The 18,884-nt window shown below is 41.6% G+C and overlaps 1 long non-coding RNA gene across 1 annotated transcript; it reads right to left on the bottom strand.

Moving 5' to 3' along the window:
- Nucleotides 1-1,499: 1,499 nt before the first annotated feature.
- On the bottom strand, nucleotides 1,500-17,649 carry LOC137501829 (uncharacterized). Its single transcript, XR_011018628.1, has 2 exons — nucleotides 17,536-17,649; nucleotides 1,500-1,920 (listed from the first exon to the last, which is right to left on the bottom strand). It is a non-coding gene; the product is annotated as an uncharacterized lncRNA (long non-coding RNA).
- Between the last annotated feature and the right edge of the window lie 1,235 nt (nucleotides 17,650-18,884).

Below are 18,884 nucleotides of genomic sequence, written 5' to 3' on the forward strand. Positions count from 1 at the left end.
GCAGTGCCGGGAATCGAACGCGGACCACCGAGGACGGCAGTTAACCGTTACATTACGGAGGCGGACTTCGCCTGATTATTAAGTGCATTTGTAGCCCAGTAGTAATTGGAAACAACTGCGTTAAGCAGTTCAGAATATTATATTCAAAACTAATTACCGATTCAATTACTGCATGCTGTGTTAGATGTTCTGCCGCCTGGAAACAGCACCATCGGCCGTCTCCGGTTGACTTGGTGAACACCGACGTCACACGCTGCACTGTCGTTTTATTCAGAATCGGTTTTGCAAGAGTGAATTCTAGGAGGAATGCGGTCACTGCAAAGGTTTAGTTAACTTTATTAGAGAGCGTAATGATTAAGAGACATCGTCGTTAACAACTCAATGCACTTCGAACACCGGTCATTGTACTGTACACGAGATTTTCGAAATGGGAAGTCGCTTTCCTCTGGTTCGTACTTCACCTTTAATTGTATGTGCACGTAGACAAGAACAACTTTTGCTAGTTGCTTTACGTCGCACCGACACAGATAGGTCTTATGGCGACGATGGGACAAGGAAGGGCTAGGAGTGGGAAGGAAGCGGCCGTGGCCTTAATTAAGGTACAGCCCCAGCATTTGCCTGGTGTGAAAATGGGAAACCACGGAAAACCATTTTCAGGGCTGCCGACAGTGGGGTTCGAACCTACTATCTCCCGAATACTGGATACTGGCCGCACTTAAGCGACTGGGGCTGTTTCTTAATTGGAAATATAGGGCATGTACTAATGCATAGTGCCTGAAGACAAATTCTGACCTCAGGAGATTCTCGTAGGAAAGTGACAGAACACAGGCCATTGGTAAACATTGTTTCATTATGGTATAGATAGCAATTACACAAGACTAGGTACAAAGGACAGGTCTCCACTGGTTACATACCTTCGAAATAATCACCCAAGGTTTCTGCTGTGCGTTGGGGCAGGCGCTGAATACCATTCGCTGCATGTGTATCGCTAACGTGTGACACCTCTTTCCAAAATGCTGTTGCGATGTCCTCACGTCTCCAGCCACCTCGCCACTGTTCTACAGGGCATGGCATGCACACCTAATGCTTCCCGCACCTCTGCATGGCATTAGCACTGCTATTTTAATATACGATCGTTGCTCCTGCTTGTCGACTTCCATTTTGTGACGCTGTCACTCACACACTGAACTTGGGGGCATGCTTAGACCCACACTGCTATTTACATACACCATCTAGTGGCATCATACGCAAATACATACCGTACGTTTCTTAATGTATATCTTAGATTTTCCGTGTTGTCTCCTGTTCGCGAGAAAAAAAAATAGTTGCCATGACTTATGACTCCTCTAAGTACGACTCGACCTACGTATGTGTTATTCTTAATAATTAATGTATAGTGACTAAGCTACCTGTAATTGGAGAACCATCTCTGTTGGTGGTATTAAATAAATAAATAAATAAATAAATAAATAAATAAATAAATAAATAAATAAATAAATAAATAAATAAATAAATATTTAGTCATACAATTGAAAATGTACATTTAAACACATCAGTAGTTCTTCAAAGATATAAATAAAATTCACTGTTAAACTTTAGTATGAACATTCCTGCAGGCATTTCTTACGAGAGATTCAACCGTACTGCCTTTAACGAACATCGTACTGAAATAATGAAAGTGCTGATGGTGGTAGTGATGAAAACCCGCTATTGTTTATCTTCATGCCAGGATCAGATTCAAGTCCTCAAAGACACCCATCATCCGTGGAAGAACTTCCACAAGACAATATTGCTGCTCGCATTCACTTTCCAGGAATACGACGCTCGGCTAGGCAGGTAAAAGTAACTGCCACTTCCACTTACGTCATCGATCGATATGGTTCATTTAGAGAGTCTACAGTGACTTCCGTATTCATTTATCTGCAAACAAGTGGGAAAAAATAAAAGTAATAAAAGTGGTGTGAATATAAAAAAATATCACTAAAGGTACACTTGGATCTTCGGGATCCAACCACCATTATAGAAGCAAAAGTAACAGAGAAGCACGACCAACAGTGTTTCAGACTGAAAGGCAAATGAGAGGTAGGAGACTACAGGAAGGTGCTGTTACTAGGGCTCAGAAGTTGAGTAAAAATTACTTTTCTTTTCTCGAATGTCCGAAGACGAGGCCCTACATAATGTGTGCTCATTCTGGGACCGGGCGAGTTGGCCGTGCTGTTAGGGGTGCACAGCTGTGAGCTTGCATCCGGGAGATAGTGAGTTCGAATTCCACCGTCGGCAGCCCTGAAGATGGTTTTCCGTGGTTTCCCATTTTCACACCAGGCTAATGCTGGGGCTGTACCTTAATTAAGGCCACGGCCGCTTCCTTCCCACTCCTAGCCTTTACCTATCCCATCGTCGCCATAAGACCTGTCCGTTTCGGTGCGACGTAAAGCCACTAGCTCATTCTGGGTCATTGTAGGCCAGAAAATGGCGGGTTTTATTTGTTCTTTTTCGGCGAGTTTTTACTTACTGGTCCATTGTTAAGCCTTTTTATAAGGTTTTAACGACCTGTTATTTGCAACTTCGCCTTCTTTCGATTACATTTTTACTGCCCATTCTCAATTCGAATCATCATTAGTTCATCCCTTTTCTCTAGTAAATACAGTCATATTTGAATCGTATCTGAAAAGAGAGAAAACGAAATTAAATAAAAAATGATATTAGTACTTGAAAAAATTAGGGGTATCAAATTATAGGCAAGATCAGTTAAATATTGAAAGGAGAACTGGGGATTCCCCCCCCCCCCACCTCAAAATGTTTCCTGAAACTAGACGACCAGCCGTTGTTTTACGTACGGTACGAACAACTTAAAAACTTACATCGAAATGAATGTAGAAAGAATCTACTAGCAAGGCTCAGTAGAGCCATACATAATTCTCCATATTTGTACTGCTTGAATGAAAGGAAACCACTTAGGATTGTGATGCGCGGGGATATTTCCCCGTAGAGGCCACAGTATTGGGATCATAACCGTGTGTTGACAAATGTCAAGAGATGAGGAAAAGGGCATTTAGCAAGGGATTACTCAGTAGGGGGCCGAAACCTAACCACCGATATAACGGGGGCCACGGCCGGAAACAGTTGCAAGCTTACAACATCGTGTCAGCTTTTGCACAGCGGTTCCACGAAACAATATCCTAGGGATCCTGTTGTACCATGGTTGAGAGATGTGCTGTGTTTAAGTTGCATCGTTGGGAATACTGCGACAGGATTGTGAGCTGCACGTTAGTTCCTCATTTTGTGGCATATAAGTACATTTTTTTTTTTGTCATAAAGAATCCAAAACTATGTGCATCCTCGGTAAGTTATGGAAAAGTTTCTCAATGTTACGTTTCGCAACGTGCTGTCTGAAAGCCGATGCTCCTTTACACGTAAGAACCTGGAGATGACTATTGTGATATACTGCAAAGCCAACTGAGGTAAGATTTCCAAATTCCAATTCCTGTAGCCCTAGTCTGGTTAAGCCAAATATGATTCGAGGTATACTAATTTAAATTTCTTTCTCCAGGATGTCCACTGCGGGTTCGCTGAATTCATTCTCTGTGGAAAAAATATATTTCATTCTAAATTCTGCAAGTACTTTTTTAACAAACGCAAAATTCATTTTTAATTTATGTCAATCTAAAAATATTAATGTATGAAAATATTTCACTCATATAGTTTTGCGCCGTATATTGGATACCATCAGAATTTTGCATTTTTAAACATTATATTTCTTCATTAAATGTGTAATTAAAATTGAAATTAAAGAATTTGGATCGCATTTCTACGCCCTTTTTGGCAGTTTTTCGTTGTTTTGGATAATTTTAGGTCATTTTTAGGCCATTTATAGGTCATCAACTTCCGAGCCCCAGCTACTGGTACTGTCGTCTGTCTGTCATCAGCCCAGAGATTACCGGGCGAGTTGGCCGTGCGGTTAGGAGCGCGCAGCTGTGAGCTTGCATCCGGGAGATAGTGGGTTCGAATCCCACTGCCGGGAGCCCTGAAGATGGTTTTCCGTGGTTTCCCATTTTCACACCAGGCAAATGCTGGGGCTGTACCTTAATTAAGGCCACGGCCGCTTCCTTCCCATTCCTAGGCCTCTCCTATCCCATCGTCGCCATAAGACCTATCTGTGTCGGTGCGACGTAAAGCAAAACAGCAGCCCAGAGGCTGGTTGGATCCTCAAATAGCATCACCAAAGGCTGTGCAGTTATAGGAAAACCACAAAAACCAATGGCAGCACCAAAATGAGGCGTACTAGGCGAGATGAGGAGTGAGGTAGTTTGCCATTGCTTTCCTCACTGTTAAGAATTTTTCCTACGGCCCCTAGGACGCAGATGTACCAGTTATGTGATAAACCATCTGTAACAATGTGCCAGGATGCACTCGTGGCAGTTTTTGTTCACAGGCCTCTCAAAAAAACAAAAAACTCTTCTCTCTCTCTCTCTCTTTCTCTCTCTCTCTCTCTCTCTCCATGTATTCCAAAATAACAGAAGGGCTCAATGACTTAATTTCTTACTTATTATATATTGTATGTCTTAACCTTACTGGATTTGGTATCTGTATTTTCATTTTTTTTTATGTTTCATGTTTAGTTTAATACACTGACTGACAGAGCAAATGCAACACCAAGAAGGAGTGGTTCGAAAGGGATGTAAGTTGGGGAAAAAGCAGAGACGGCACGGACGAATAATTGATGTTTATTTCAAACCGATATGCAGGTTACACAATGCGCACGGCATCGACTCAGTAGGATGTAGGACCACCGCGAGCGGCGATGCACGCAGAAACACGTCGAGGTACAGAGTCAATAAGAGTGCGGATGGTGTCCTGAGGGATGGTTCTTCATTCTCTGTCAACCATTTGCCACAGTTGGTCGTCCGTACGAGGCTGGGGCAGAGTTTGCAAACGGCGTCCAATGAGATCCCACACGTGTTCGATTGGTGAGAGATCCGGAGAGTACGCTGGCCACGGAAGCATCTGTACACCTCGTAGAGCCTGTTGGGAGATGCGAGCAGTGTGTGGGCGGGCATTATCCTGCTGAAACAGAGCATTGGGCATCCCCTGAAGGTACGGGAGTGCCACCGGCCGCAGCACATGCTGCACGTAGCGGTGGGCATTTAACGTGCCTTGAGTACGCACTAGAGGTGACGTGGAATCATACGCAATAGCGCCCCAAACCATGATGCCGCGTTGTCTAGCGGTAGGGCGCTCCACAGTTACTGCCGGATTTGACCTTTCTCCACGCCGACGCCACACTCGTCTGCGGTGACTATCACTGACAGAACAGAAGCGTGACTCAGCGGAGAACACGACGTTCCGCCATTCCCTCATCCAAGTCGCTCTAGCCCGGCACCATGCCAGGCGTGCACGTCTATGCTGTGGAGTCAATGGTAGTCTTCTGAGCGGACGCCGGGAGTGCAGGCCTCCTTCAACCAATCGACGGGAAATTGTTCTGGTCGATATTGGAACAGCCAGGGTGTCTTGCACATGCTGAAGAATGGCGGTTGACGTGGCGTGCGGGGCTGCCACCGCTTGGCGGCGGATGCGCCGATCCTCGCGTGCTGACGTCACTCGGGCTGCGCCTGGACCCCTCGCACGTGCCACATGTCCCTGCGCCAACCATCTTCGCCACAGGCGCTGCACCGTGGACACATCCCTATGGGTATCGGCTGCGATTTGACGAAGCGACCAACCTGCCCTTCTCAGCCCGATCACCATACCCCTCGTAAAGTCGTCTGTCTGCTGGAAATGCCTCCGTTGACGGCGGCTTGGCATTCTTAGCTATACACGTGTCCTGTGGCACACGACAACACGTTCTACAATGACTGTCGGCTGAGAAATCACGGTACGAAGTGGGCCATTCGCCAACGCCGTGTCCCATTTATCGTTCGCTACGTGCGCAGCACAGCGGCGCATTTCACATCATGAGCATACCTCAGTGACGTCAGTCTACCCTGCAATTGGCATAAAGTTCTGACCACTCCTTTTTGGTGTTGCATTTGCTCTGTCAGTCAGTGTACTTTAATATTATAAAAATGTAGTTACTGTGATCATAAATCTGTATTGTATTATAAGAAGACGCTACATAAAGGGGCTTTTCAGCCTCAGTGGCATGTAAATCATGATCAATAAATTCAATTCAATTCAATTTAATTCAATTCAATTCAATTCAATTCAATTCTCTCTCTCTCTCTCTCTCTCTCTCTCTCTCTCTCTCTCTCTCTCTCTCTCTGCTGTCTAGGTAGTCATTCTGACATCTAGTCTCATACGAGTTACTGAGCATTATGATTGCATAGGTCCCTTAGCTTGTGATCCTCACGTTAAGTGTCACACAGTTTGTAATAACTTGTGAACATTTTTTGTTTCCACGCTGCAGAGAAAACAAATAGGTTAAGTAACATTGAGAATGATTGCAGTCTTATGTAAAATAAGGAAACAAACCGGTTCTATGGAAATATCTGTTGGGTGTGGTACGTCCCAAGGCTTGACTATGATGGAGGGCGTGAGTGTGGTAGTGTTCGTGAACCGTGACATGTTGTGTACTTCAGACCTACTGTAACAGATCTGCCAGACTTTCAGATAAGCTTAGCCAGAATGCCATTCCGGACCAATCATTCAGACCAGATATTAGGGTGCTTGACACTCTGCCCTTACAGTATACAATTTTGACGCCCTCTGCTATTGTATCAGCCGGGCTGAGTGGCTCAGACGGTTAAGGCGCTGGCCTTCTAACCCCAACTTAGCAGGTTCGATCCTGGCTCAGTCCGGTGGTATTTGAATGTGCTCAAATACGACAGCCTCGTGTCGGTAGATTTACTGGCACGTAAAAGAACTCCTGCGGGACTAAATTCCGGCACCTCGGCGTCTCCGAAGACCGTAAAAGTAGTTAGTGGGACGTAAAACAAATAACATTATTATTATTATTATTATTGCTATTGTATCATTAGTTAAGCCTACAGGACATTTATGTTTATGACATGTCGAATTTCTTTCTTTATATTCATTCCATGGAAAATACAAGTTAAGCATAATTTTATCTACGATGACTAAAATTATGCAATTTTCACGGGTCATAATTTGGCTCTTGAACGTTTTTTTGTGATTTTCCGGTAATTTTTCATATTGTGGCCATATTTCCCCTGAATTTTCTCATTTTTCTCATATTTTATATCTTTTCGCATACCTGCTCAATGCCGGATTTTTCATATCTCCTAATATATTGTTGTCTGAAATTTCTTGCAATTCTCTTTCTTAAAAATATATATGTATTTGAATTAGGAGGATAAGCTATATAGAAAGAGACAGATGAGTAGAAAGCAACAAAAAGATGAGCCTCAATTGAACTCTAATGATGATTTGACGTATTTAAAATTGCTCCAATAACATCCTGCGATGCTGAGCGGTCATTTCCCCGTTACAAGTCAATGTTGCGTGAAAATAGAAGATCGTTCCTGTTTCAAAACTTTAAAATGTATGTAATTTGCTATTGTAATTCTTTCTTATCGCCTATCAACATGTGACATTTATTTCATTCTGTGCAGAATCGAGAGTTACCTCTGTATTGAGTAATCAAATAAATTAAAAATGCCGTATAGTAATAAAAATTAGTATTATTAGTTTTTGAGATATAAGTAAGCTCATAAAAAGTTCAACTTCTTCGTCACTTCTTTCCACCCCCTCTTCCCCCTTAAGTGAATTTTTCGAAAACAAAATAATAAGTGTTTATTTATAAAGGAGTTTCCAAATACCAATTATCACGACTGTAACATCTTCCGTTTTTGAGATATTTGTTTCCTCATGAAAATAATTCAACTCCTGTTTCTCACCACCCCGCCCCTGAAGTTTATAATTCCCCCAAAAATGCGTGTTTTTTATTTTTAAACGAGACTCCAGAAACCCATTTCCACGTCTGTAACATCTTGAGGTTTTTCTTAGTATACGTATCCTCATACAAATGATTCAAGTATTGTTTCAATCGTTTCTTCCCTCCCCCTTCCTCCTTAAGTAGATTTTCCGAAAACAACATAATACGTATTTCTTTCGTTTTAAAGTATACTCCAAATACCAATTTTTACGTCTGTAACATCTTCAGTTTTTGAGATATCAGTATCCTAATAAAAATAATTCAACTCCCTTTCCAGTCCCTTTTATCCCCCACGTTAAGCGGTTTTTCCAAAAACAATATAATACCTGTTTTTTATTTTTAAAATATTAAAAATACTAATTTTCACATCTGTAACATGTTAAGTTTTCAGATATACTGTACATATGCTCATCTAGTCATCTTACTGTAAAAATTCACGCAAACCCGCTTTTCAGTCCTTAAGTGTTTTTTTCCGATAACAAAATAATACTATTTATTTTTTAAAAAAAATATTATAAATACCACCTCACGTCTGTAACATGTTAAGTTTTTGAGATATACTGTAGATATGCTCAGGGATTACATGTACCAATTTAAATAATAATATTATTTGCTTTACGTCCCATTAACTACTTTTTCAGTCTTCGGAGACGCCAAGGTGCCGGAATTTAGTCCCGCAGGAGTTCTTTTACGTGCTAGTAAATCTACCGACACGAGGCTACCTTCAAATACCACCGGACTGAGCCAGGATCGAACCTGCCAAGTTGGGGTTAGAAGGCCAGCGCCTCTACCGTCTGAGCCACTCAGCCCGGCTGTACCAATTTTGGTTGGCAGCTATGCCCGAACGTACGTGCATAATCTCGCTGCTGTAAAATCCTGGAGCTGACGTCGCCATGGTTAAGGCAGTTTATTTCTTTATCCGATTCCTAGAACAGGGGTAGTGTGGTGCCAATATCTCCAAAGTGGTAGGTTTTAGGGCCTTAAAACATGGTTTTCGGGCCCGTATGGCTTACCGAGTTTTGTTCTTTGCGTCAAGGGGCTCAAAATGAGCTTTGTCTCATCCTTGTACGTCAAATTCGATATTTCGCCTATATTAGCCTATTATTTTTATATCTCCCCCCGCCCCCCCTCGAATTGTTTTGAAAATAAAATACATCCCAAGTCCCTCAGGGATAATGTATATTTTTTTAAAAACCAAATCAAACCCCATGGCACTACAGCCCTTGAAGGGCCTTGGCCTACCAAGCGACCGCTGCTCAGTCCGAAGGCCTGCAGATTACGAGGTGTCGTGTGGTCAGCACTACGAATCCTCTCGGCCGTTATTCTTGGCTTTCTAGACCGGGGCCGCTATCTCACCGTCAGATAGCTCCTCAATTCTTATCACGTAGGCTGAGTGGACTTCGAACCAGCCCTCATGTCCAGGTAAAAATCCCTGACCTGGCAGGGAATCGAACCCGGGGCCTCCGGGTAAGAGGGAGGCACGTTACCCCTACACCACGGGGTCGGCTATAATGTATATTTACATTAGTAAAATAATTTTTAGAATCGGTGCAGTAGTTTCTGAGATCACCCTCCAGATATACACAAACTCACAAAATTCGTTCTCTCTCTCTTTATTATGTTAGTATAGCCGTGCCCGGTTAGCTTCCGTGGGGGTCAGGCACTGAACTGAATAAGTGTTTGGCATAACTTCACGGAAGACACTGGGGCGGGGGGCCTCAACCCCGACACGGCGCGTCCCATATGGCTGATAGGGGATGCTCCTGCAGATATGCAGGACAGGTGTGAACAAGGCTTAGCCAAATAAACACCCGCAGATCAACTGAGGCAAAAAGGACTGCAGTCAACGGCCTCGATGGCGGAAGAGGTTATTTCCTAACGACTGAGAGTGCGGAAGAACAGTCAACCGTAGTTCTAACCGCGGACAGAGCAACCTGTCCCACTAAGCATTATCATGAAGTAACATTATGCATGATGGAAACACTTTCAAGGAAAACTACCCCAGGTTGTACCCAGTAATGGAAATCCGCCGTCGCATCAGACGGCGCAAACAAGCCTTCGGACTCTGGGGAGCTGGTACCAACATGCAAGATGGAGTCAGAGCCATCTGGTAGCCAGACTGATGACGGCTAACCTAAAATGAATTTTACGGACAAAGAAACATCACTATTTTGGAACTATCAACATACAGGCTCTACTTCGGACGGGGAAATGAAAACGTACTTTGGATGAAATGGAAAATCAGAATATCCTAATACTAGCAGTGCAAGAGACACGTTTTACTCATATTCATACGTTTGATTCAGAAAATTACAGAATCTTTAAGGGTAAACCTGGACGAAAAACTGGAAGAAATCTGCAGCAACTTGGCACCGCATTTTGTATAAACAAACGAGTTATTGACTCCGTAACGCACTTCTCTTCTGATAGACTCTCCACTCTGACACTGAAATGTGCAAACAAGAGATACACATTATTCAATGCACACGCCCCCATAAACGAAGACAACAGAAGAAATCGTGATCAGGTGAAAATATTCTGGGATCAATTGGAGAATGAATTGGTAAAGACGCCAAGCAATCATGTCAAAATTCTGATGGGTGATTTCAACGCGCAGGTCAGGAAAGAACGTCAGTTCCAAAAAATAATAGGTGGTTATCCAGCTCACACCAGAACAAATACGAATGGTAAGAGACTTATGTGAGACATTTGATCTTAAAATAATGTCCACGTACTTCAAAAGACTGCCTGGGAAAAAGAAAACGTGGTGCGTTCCACGGAAAGACTTCTTGACTCGCATAAAATTCAAGCCGTTACCGCTAAACAAGAAGAGACTCTCTCCGAATGTGTCAATAAAAATAAACCATGAAAAACTTCAAGAAAACAGAAATGACTTTCAAAGACGTATGAGGAAGAAGAAAATGAATACTTGCGAGGATATTCGAGAGAATATGGCTAATATAAGGATGTTGCACCATTGCGACGAACTCGCAGACACCGATGGTGGACTACAGACTGTGATGTAGCAATTGATAGGAGAGCTGCAGCCTATAAAGCATGGTACGCTGATAAAAAAGAAGATAAATTTGAGACATATAAAGAGGTCCGAAAACAGACGGCAAAGACCCTCCGGCAATCCAAAAGGAATCAAATATCTGAATAAATCCGAAGTATTGACACGGAATTTAAGAAGAACAATACTAGAAACTTTTATAAGACCTTTAAAGAGCACATACTGAACCCTTGAACTTACCATTCCATCGTTGGTCGGCCACGGCTGCTACAGTAGAACAATCTAGAACTCTTAAATCATGGGTCGTTGCGGGGATAAATTCGGTCACGATCTTAACCAAACGATGGGGTTCAGAAGAGAGCCTAACTACTTGAAATGAGGAGCAAAATGTGCTTACTAACTTTTATTAAATTGAAATATCACGATAACATTATGAATTTAATATGCATTCTTGAATTTTAAAAAATTATAAATTATTGATTTTTGAATGTTTCAAACACAGTCACATTACTTAACGTTGATTTGTTTCTTACAATATCGAAGAGTTGCTTCGGAGAAGTTAATATATTAGTGGACAGCGAAACTGAAAAATTGAAAAAGGGAAGACCTGAAAACCGGGCACCTATTATTCCAAACGAGAACTGAGAGTTAATCCACACGATCCGTGGAAAATCTGACTTTCAACAAGTAGAACGCCTGATTTTCTCTCAATTAAGGTTATCCACCAGTCGAATACCCTTAACGGATACGGAACACCCGCCGAATGGACCCTTAATCGAACCAAACTGACTATCAGTTGCTTTGGATAGGTTGCGAAATATTATGGGAAAGCATGGTGTTCACTACGAATTAACAGCATCATTCACAATTGAAATAAAATCCCACCATGTATTTGTCATTCATGACACCCTTAAGTGATAAGATAATCCCGGTGCTAAATGTGTATCACACAAAACAGCTGTTCGGAAGGAGCCAACAACAACATGATCCATGAGGATCTTACGTTATGTCGTTCTAAAGGAACAAAACTGCGAAATGCAGGAAACACTTATCCATCATGCATTTAGAAGAAATGCCAAACCCTGAAGTTAATTAAAAGTGGAAAGTCACTTGAAAAGTATTATTATCGAACCGATTTTCAGGTTAGAAATGGTTTGTTATGCTTAATAAAATTTACCAGTCCACGCTAAAATTTACTACAACTTTAAGGAATTCTTTCCCTTGAAAACAATGCTACCCGTACAGATCTATCTATTTTCTGTCTGTCCCAACACACTACTTATAAAATGATTACTTACTTACTTCAACTATGAATAAAATGAAAGCACGACAAGATTGAAAATAAAAATATGGTTACTGGCTGACGAATCGAAACCGCATTCGCAACTCAAGTCTCACACTAATACACTAAGTGTCAATATGCACACTATCAAACGAAACGGACGTCAAAACGAGGAAACAATAAGGTCCGTAAAAATAAATTAACATCTCGAAGTCATTACAGCTCAACGCGCACGGAGAATCGCGGTAAAAATATTAAATCTCCATCAGGTCGATGTCCAATATTTGGACAACCCTCACTCGCTGATAGCAGTCCCGTTATCTCAAGGATACGCACTGACCCTCTTCATAAATCATATCATACTGTAGATGCTACCTTCGTCCAGGCCACTTCAACAAAAAAACGAAAGAAACATCTAAACTGAGACTTGAGTGTGTACAGCTACCATCCCAGACCTATCGTCGGGCTCACTTAAAATCTGTATATCCTAACACTAATCATTATGTACATGATACCTTCCAAATTCTATCGTCGGGCGTGAACTAGGACGTCTCATCACCAGTGACTCCAAGGATAACATGTGACGTCCTAATCCTATCGTCGGGCGTCAAAGTGGGTCGTACTACGCCTCCCTTAACATATCAGGCGAACTAGTAATTTGAAACAACTCCGACATTTAATACTAAATCTGATTAGACAAATAACGCACGACGGAACCAACGTCTCATACTATCAAATGAATGCAAGTCGAAAAATACAGTAAGTCTCTACCTCATTACAATACGTGAACTCAAAATTAAATATACTTGACGAACGATTCTCCACCTCGAACACAATCTCAGCCTGTGCAGTGAAGTTTTAGGGAAGCAAATGAAAATTCCCAACACACGTCTACCATTTAGTGGATGCCTACAAAATAATAATCATCACTACCGCATTCGAAACTCACAAATCGGCCATCATCAATTCAACTATTTTTATCAATGACCGATCCAGTGAACAAAATCAATACAACACCAACCGTGTGTCCAAAGTGCTCTTTATCCTTGAGGTCGCATCATTTTAATATTCATACAGGCTTTACGTAACAAAATCACTGGACGTTTACTACCAAGATTTTAACATTTCACTAGAGTCGTTTTCACTTGGGATCTTTCTATAAATTTACGGTGCTTCACACAGTAGTCGTCTCAAATTGGGATTGATTGCGGAAAACAATACAGCCTGCCTCAACACAGCCTGTTTCCTAAATACTTCCTCTTCAAAAATATAGCCTATCTCAAACTCATTCTCCTCGCTTTATTCCAGCGGTATCACTTAAAATCCAGGCTTCATTTCATCCATCTCTCTCATCTCCACATACATGTAAATTCGTCGCTCTCAATCCCTTTCTCTTATATTTCCAAGACCCTTTTTCATAATTCAATCCGCTGGTGAAAACAACAACCATTACTAAACACATCTCTTACTTTCTGTCATTACGACTTTCGGACCTCGAGAATCCAAGAGCACACAGCGACTTTTCGTATCATTGATATACACGATGTCTCAAAATTTCCTTCCCATTAATGACTGTAACTCTATCAAATTTTATTGAAATTATCTAAATATGCCTACGATCCTAGTAAAAATAAATATACTGGTTAAATGCAATTTTAACATAGAAAAAATTCCTTATCCCGCGGTAGACATTACTATTATTATTATTATTATTATTATTATTATTATTATTATTATTATTATTATTATTATTATTATTATGATCGACCAACATTTCTGAATTCAACTGACATTTGAAATTAAGATATTCGCCACGATTAATTTACACTTATAACTTTCCAAAAAAATCCACGCTTTGGACAATATCTCATCGAACATTAACACCACAATTTAAACGTCGCATTTTACCGTTCCTTGACATGAAATCTACACACTGAAATTTTCACACGCTGCCCAAAAATTACAACACCTTTCGCCTGATAATTACGAATATCAACCCGACATTTCATCTTGAAAAAAATTTGTTGGGACAGAACAATAACTAACTACAACATAATACAAATATAGACAGACCTGAACAATGGCATCATTCCCAGCATTCTGGTCACATCGTCACCAGCAGACCTCGGGCTTAGCCGCACATTTTCACAGATAACATTTTCATTTCCAAAATCTCACTCTTACAAACACTACCCTTCTCACACACGATATTAAAATTACCACATAAATCAGGCACTTTCTCTGTAATTTGCACCACGACTTCCCTCGTTCTGCAGTCGGCTATGACTGTCTGGCTCGTTCCCAGAGTTGTCTCTCTCCGTCACTCCAATAAAACAGGTGTTCAACAGATGAAGGGAGCAGAACTACTCTGAATAGCTTCCCCAAACCCTCTTCACTTTCAAGCGTACATGAGATGATATAAATAAAACCTGCTGTGTATATTTCAACCAGCCTACACTTTCCTAGTTCGTCGGCAAACGTTCAGAGCTTTTCCAATCACTTTCTTCTTAACTGAGTATATGGACCTTAGCCACGGACACGTATTTAATTATTTGTCGATCAACCTGGCGCGAATTTCCAATGACGACGGGCACAAGCTCCCGCGGCTTCAAGTTCCAGATCGACACTGAAAAATATACGGTGGGGGGTTTCTTTTATAATCTCAGAAGGGACGCTATCCCCACTATGAGGCTTGATTGTGTAATCTGCCAATTTTGCGTCTAATAGACCGATTTTGATGAGACTTGTCCCAGAACTCCGGACAGGCTTGCACTTATTTTAGATGTTAATCTTATAATTTTACTACACTCACAACAGGGGAAATAAATTATTTCTGCCCGTGCGTTTCGCGCGTTTTCTTCATCCCCTGACCTTGGCACGTGTAGCTGGTTCACTGATCTGATACTGATACGTACTTAGGCTTAACTGCATTTAAGTTTTTCCCTGGGGGCTCTGTCTTCACGTAGGGTGTACGAATAATTTAACTTATTTATTTCTTTATTTACTGTATTGCCAAAATCCCTCGTTATGTAGAATTCCATGAATTTAAAGAATTGTCGGGCACTCGAGTTCCACCGAGGTGTCCCGGTATTTCACGAGCTTGCCGTGAGATCCTTCCCACGCGACATCGGGGCTCTTAGGAGCGCAACATGGCTGCCCTCAAACATAAAAGTAGCTTCTTGATATCAAATAAATATTGAGAAAAAAATATTTTTCTCACCGTAGAATTATGGGTTCAATACATGGATATCAAGCATCTACCATGGGATTTCGAAGGGAAGATGGAAAATTGGCTGTGAATAAGAATGAAAATTGTGAGATATTAGTTACGTATTTTAAGGAATTGTTGGACTGTGAAAACCTAAAAATAAATGGCCAAAAGAGGGTCCAAAGCAACGGAATTAAAGTTCAGTATCCCCAGACGAAAAAGAACTCCGTGAAATAATTACAGACTTAAAGAACAACAAAGCTGCAGGGGAAGACTCTGTCACAGCAGAGATGCTGAAAAGTGGTGGAGAAATCGCAATCACAATTTTAAGGCGAGAAATGGAAAAGATATGGGAAATGTAGGTAATCCCTGAAGACTGGAAAAATGCTATCATTCATCCTCTACACCAAAAAGGTGATAGAGCAGATCCTAACAACTACCGCGGCATTTCCATCATACCTGTAACATATACGACACTGTCCAAAGCACTACAGAGGAGACTTGTGGAACAAGTGGATCACCAACTAGGCGAGTATAAAGCGGGATTTAGGAAGGGAAGATCATGCGTTGATCAAATCTGGAGTCTGAAACGTGTACTAGAGAATCATCTCTCAAAGGTCCGACTCGTTGGCTGAACGGTCAGCGTACTGGCCTTCGGTTCAGAGGGTCCCGGGTTCGATTCCCGGCCGGGTCGGGGATTTTAACCTTAATTGGTTAATTCCAATGGCACGAGGGCTGTTTGTATGTGTTGTCTTCATCATCATTTCATCCTCATCACGACGCGCAGGTCACCTACGGGTGTCAAATAAAGACCTGCACCTGGCGAGCCGAACCCGTCCTGGGATATCCCGGCACTGAAAGCCATACGACATTTCATTTTATCTCTCAAAGGATCTGGTAGTAGTTTTTGTAGACTTCAAGAAGGCGTATGATTCAGTCAACAGGGAAGTGCTATTCAATTTATTGGTGGAATTTGGAATCGATGCCAAAACAACGGCAATTATTAAGCGGACTTTAACTGGGACTCATTCGAAAGTTAAGTTCATGGGAGAGATCTCCAAGCAGTTCGAAATTAAAACAGGAGACAGACAGGGTGATGGACTGTCACCAATTCTTTCAACTGCGTTGGAGAAGATTATCCGGGAATGGGAAAAAGAACTGGACAGAAAAGGATTACTTAACCAAGTATATGGAGGGTACTGATGACCTTGCGCTGCTATCTAGGAATACTGATACATCAATAGAACAGCTGAATGTACTAAAACTATAAGCAGAAAAAGCAGGACTACTGATTTCTTTCGAAAAAACTAAATATATAATAAACATCAAAATAGCTCCTCGGTACCTGAAGACAGAACACGGTAAAATAGAAAGAGTTGATAGCTTTAAGTACTTGGGTGAAATAGTGCAACTGAAAACAAATGAAAGAGAAGCAAACAACACCACACGAGAGAAGATGGCTGCGGCTTTTTGTAGGACATAACCTATATAGGCCTGCAAAAAAAACCATCTCCAGACGAGCTAAACTAATGCACTACGATATAGTGATTAAAACGGCATGTCTGTACGCTAGTGAATGCCTCCAAATGACAGGGAAATCGGGACTGAGAGTGAGAAATTCGAAAGAATGATCCTTCGCAAAATAATGGGTCCAAAAATTGTAGATGGACAGTATAGGTTGCGAGGAAGGGAAGAACTTTACCGTGACAATGAAAGGCTGAGTACATGAGAAAACGGAGACTTAAATTCTATGGGCATTTATTTAGAATGGATGAGAAGAGACTAACGAAAAGGATTTTCACAATACTAGACAGCAGACCTAAAGTGTCGGACAAATGGTCCAGGGAGGTGAGAGAGGATCTCAAACAGGTGGGACTAAATTCAGAAGACATCTCAAACCGAACAAAGTTTAGATCAGTGATCGACAAATTCCAGGGATTCCATGATGAACCAAAACTTAACCATGGGTGGACGGAAGAAAGAAGACAGGCTGCCAGAGAAAGGATGCTAAAGTTTTGGGCTGTGAAGAAGGCTTCCAGAAACATGTAACTGTTACCTAACGTGGTCTCTAATGGCCATAAACGAAAAAAAAAATATTAGTATAGATTTCCCTTGATAATGTATTCCAATTCCTGACTCACCTTTCTATAAACGAATATTTACCCCCACTTTGTCCTCTCTAATGGAAAACCACGGAAAACCATTCTCAGGACAGCCGACGATTGGGGCTAGGCGTGAGGTCCAGCCCTGCCCCGTCTCCCGAATGCAGAGGCGGAGAGCCACGGTAGAGCCGTTGCCACCCCTCCTCTGCTCGGTTGGCCGGTCAGAGTACAGAGCTGTTGGACTACGGACCAGCCGTGGTCACTTATGGGCTGAGACCCACTCTGCATCTACCGACTAGAAATTTAGCTACCCAGTATACGATTGTCTGCTGTCTATCTCCCAACACTGTTGAGTTTTTTTTTTTTGCAGTCGCTCACAATCCTGTAACTCAGCCATTCCCAACTGTGGTCCGCGGGTGATAATCCACGGGGTCAGCAAATAGAATGTAGTTTGAAGAGTGAAATGTTATTCTACACACACAATTCATAGACCATTATAGTAAATTTAAGAAAAATGTCTTCACTGTTATTTAACAGTATATGTAACTCTTAACCCTCTTGGAGCCAGGAGCTGATCTGGTCGGCCGCTCGCCATCAACTGGAATAGGCCAGAGCTCCGCCTCCAGTCTACTGTTGTAAATGCCAAGCCGTTTTTAGTGGAAATGCATGTATTTGAAAATTCGCTTATATCTACCGGTGTATGACAAATACCGGCAAGAAATTTTCTACATATCGACTACATAGAATAAACAACTGATATAGAATGATATAGAGAATCAGAAACGTTTCATTGTTGATTTATAGTTGTCGATAACGTATATTTTTAGGAAGAGAAAAACATTTTCTCACTTTCTCTCCCAATATTTAGTTAAAAAATATATACGATCAAAAGAATATACGTAATGATGTATAATGTACTTATAAATACAATTCTATAGAATAATGATTTGCTCCTGAAGTTCCATGAATGTATCACAACTCAACGTCTCTGATCGACTTCTGAGTCCATGGTATCGCCTATACCCTACAGTTTCTACAAAAGAAATACTGAGTTTAATGCCTTTCGTGACAACATACTGTGACCGTATCGGCACAATTAATAGTTATTTCAAGGTGATATGCTTGGTAAGGAAGCAGGCAGCAAGCTCTCTTTGTGTAGATGTTGGGAGTATCATCAAGTTGTGCAATACGAAGCCCGCCAGAGAGGCGCCTTCACCCGCCCACTGGGTGGCTTAAAGAATCCCCGAACTAGGCACACGTCATAGAAGAAGCAGGAGAAGAACACTATTTAGCGACTCCATATTGGAAAACATATGCCAGTGTACAGCGATGCCAAAGCTATCGGGCAAGATTTAATGCATTTTCGGCATAAATAAGGCTTAATTAAC

Source organism: Anabrus simplex, chromosome 8 (assembly GCF_040414725.1).
Source record: "Anabrus simplex isolate iqAnaSimp1 chromosome 8, ASM4041472v1, whole genome shotgun sequence".
NCBI lineage: Eukaryota > Metazoa > Arthropoda > Insecta > Orthoptera > Tettigoniidae > Anabrus > Anabrus simplex.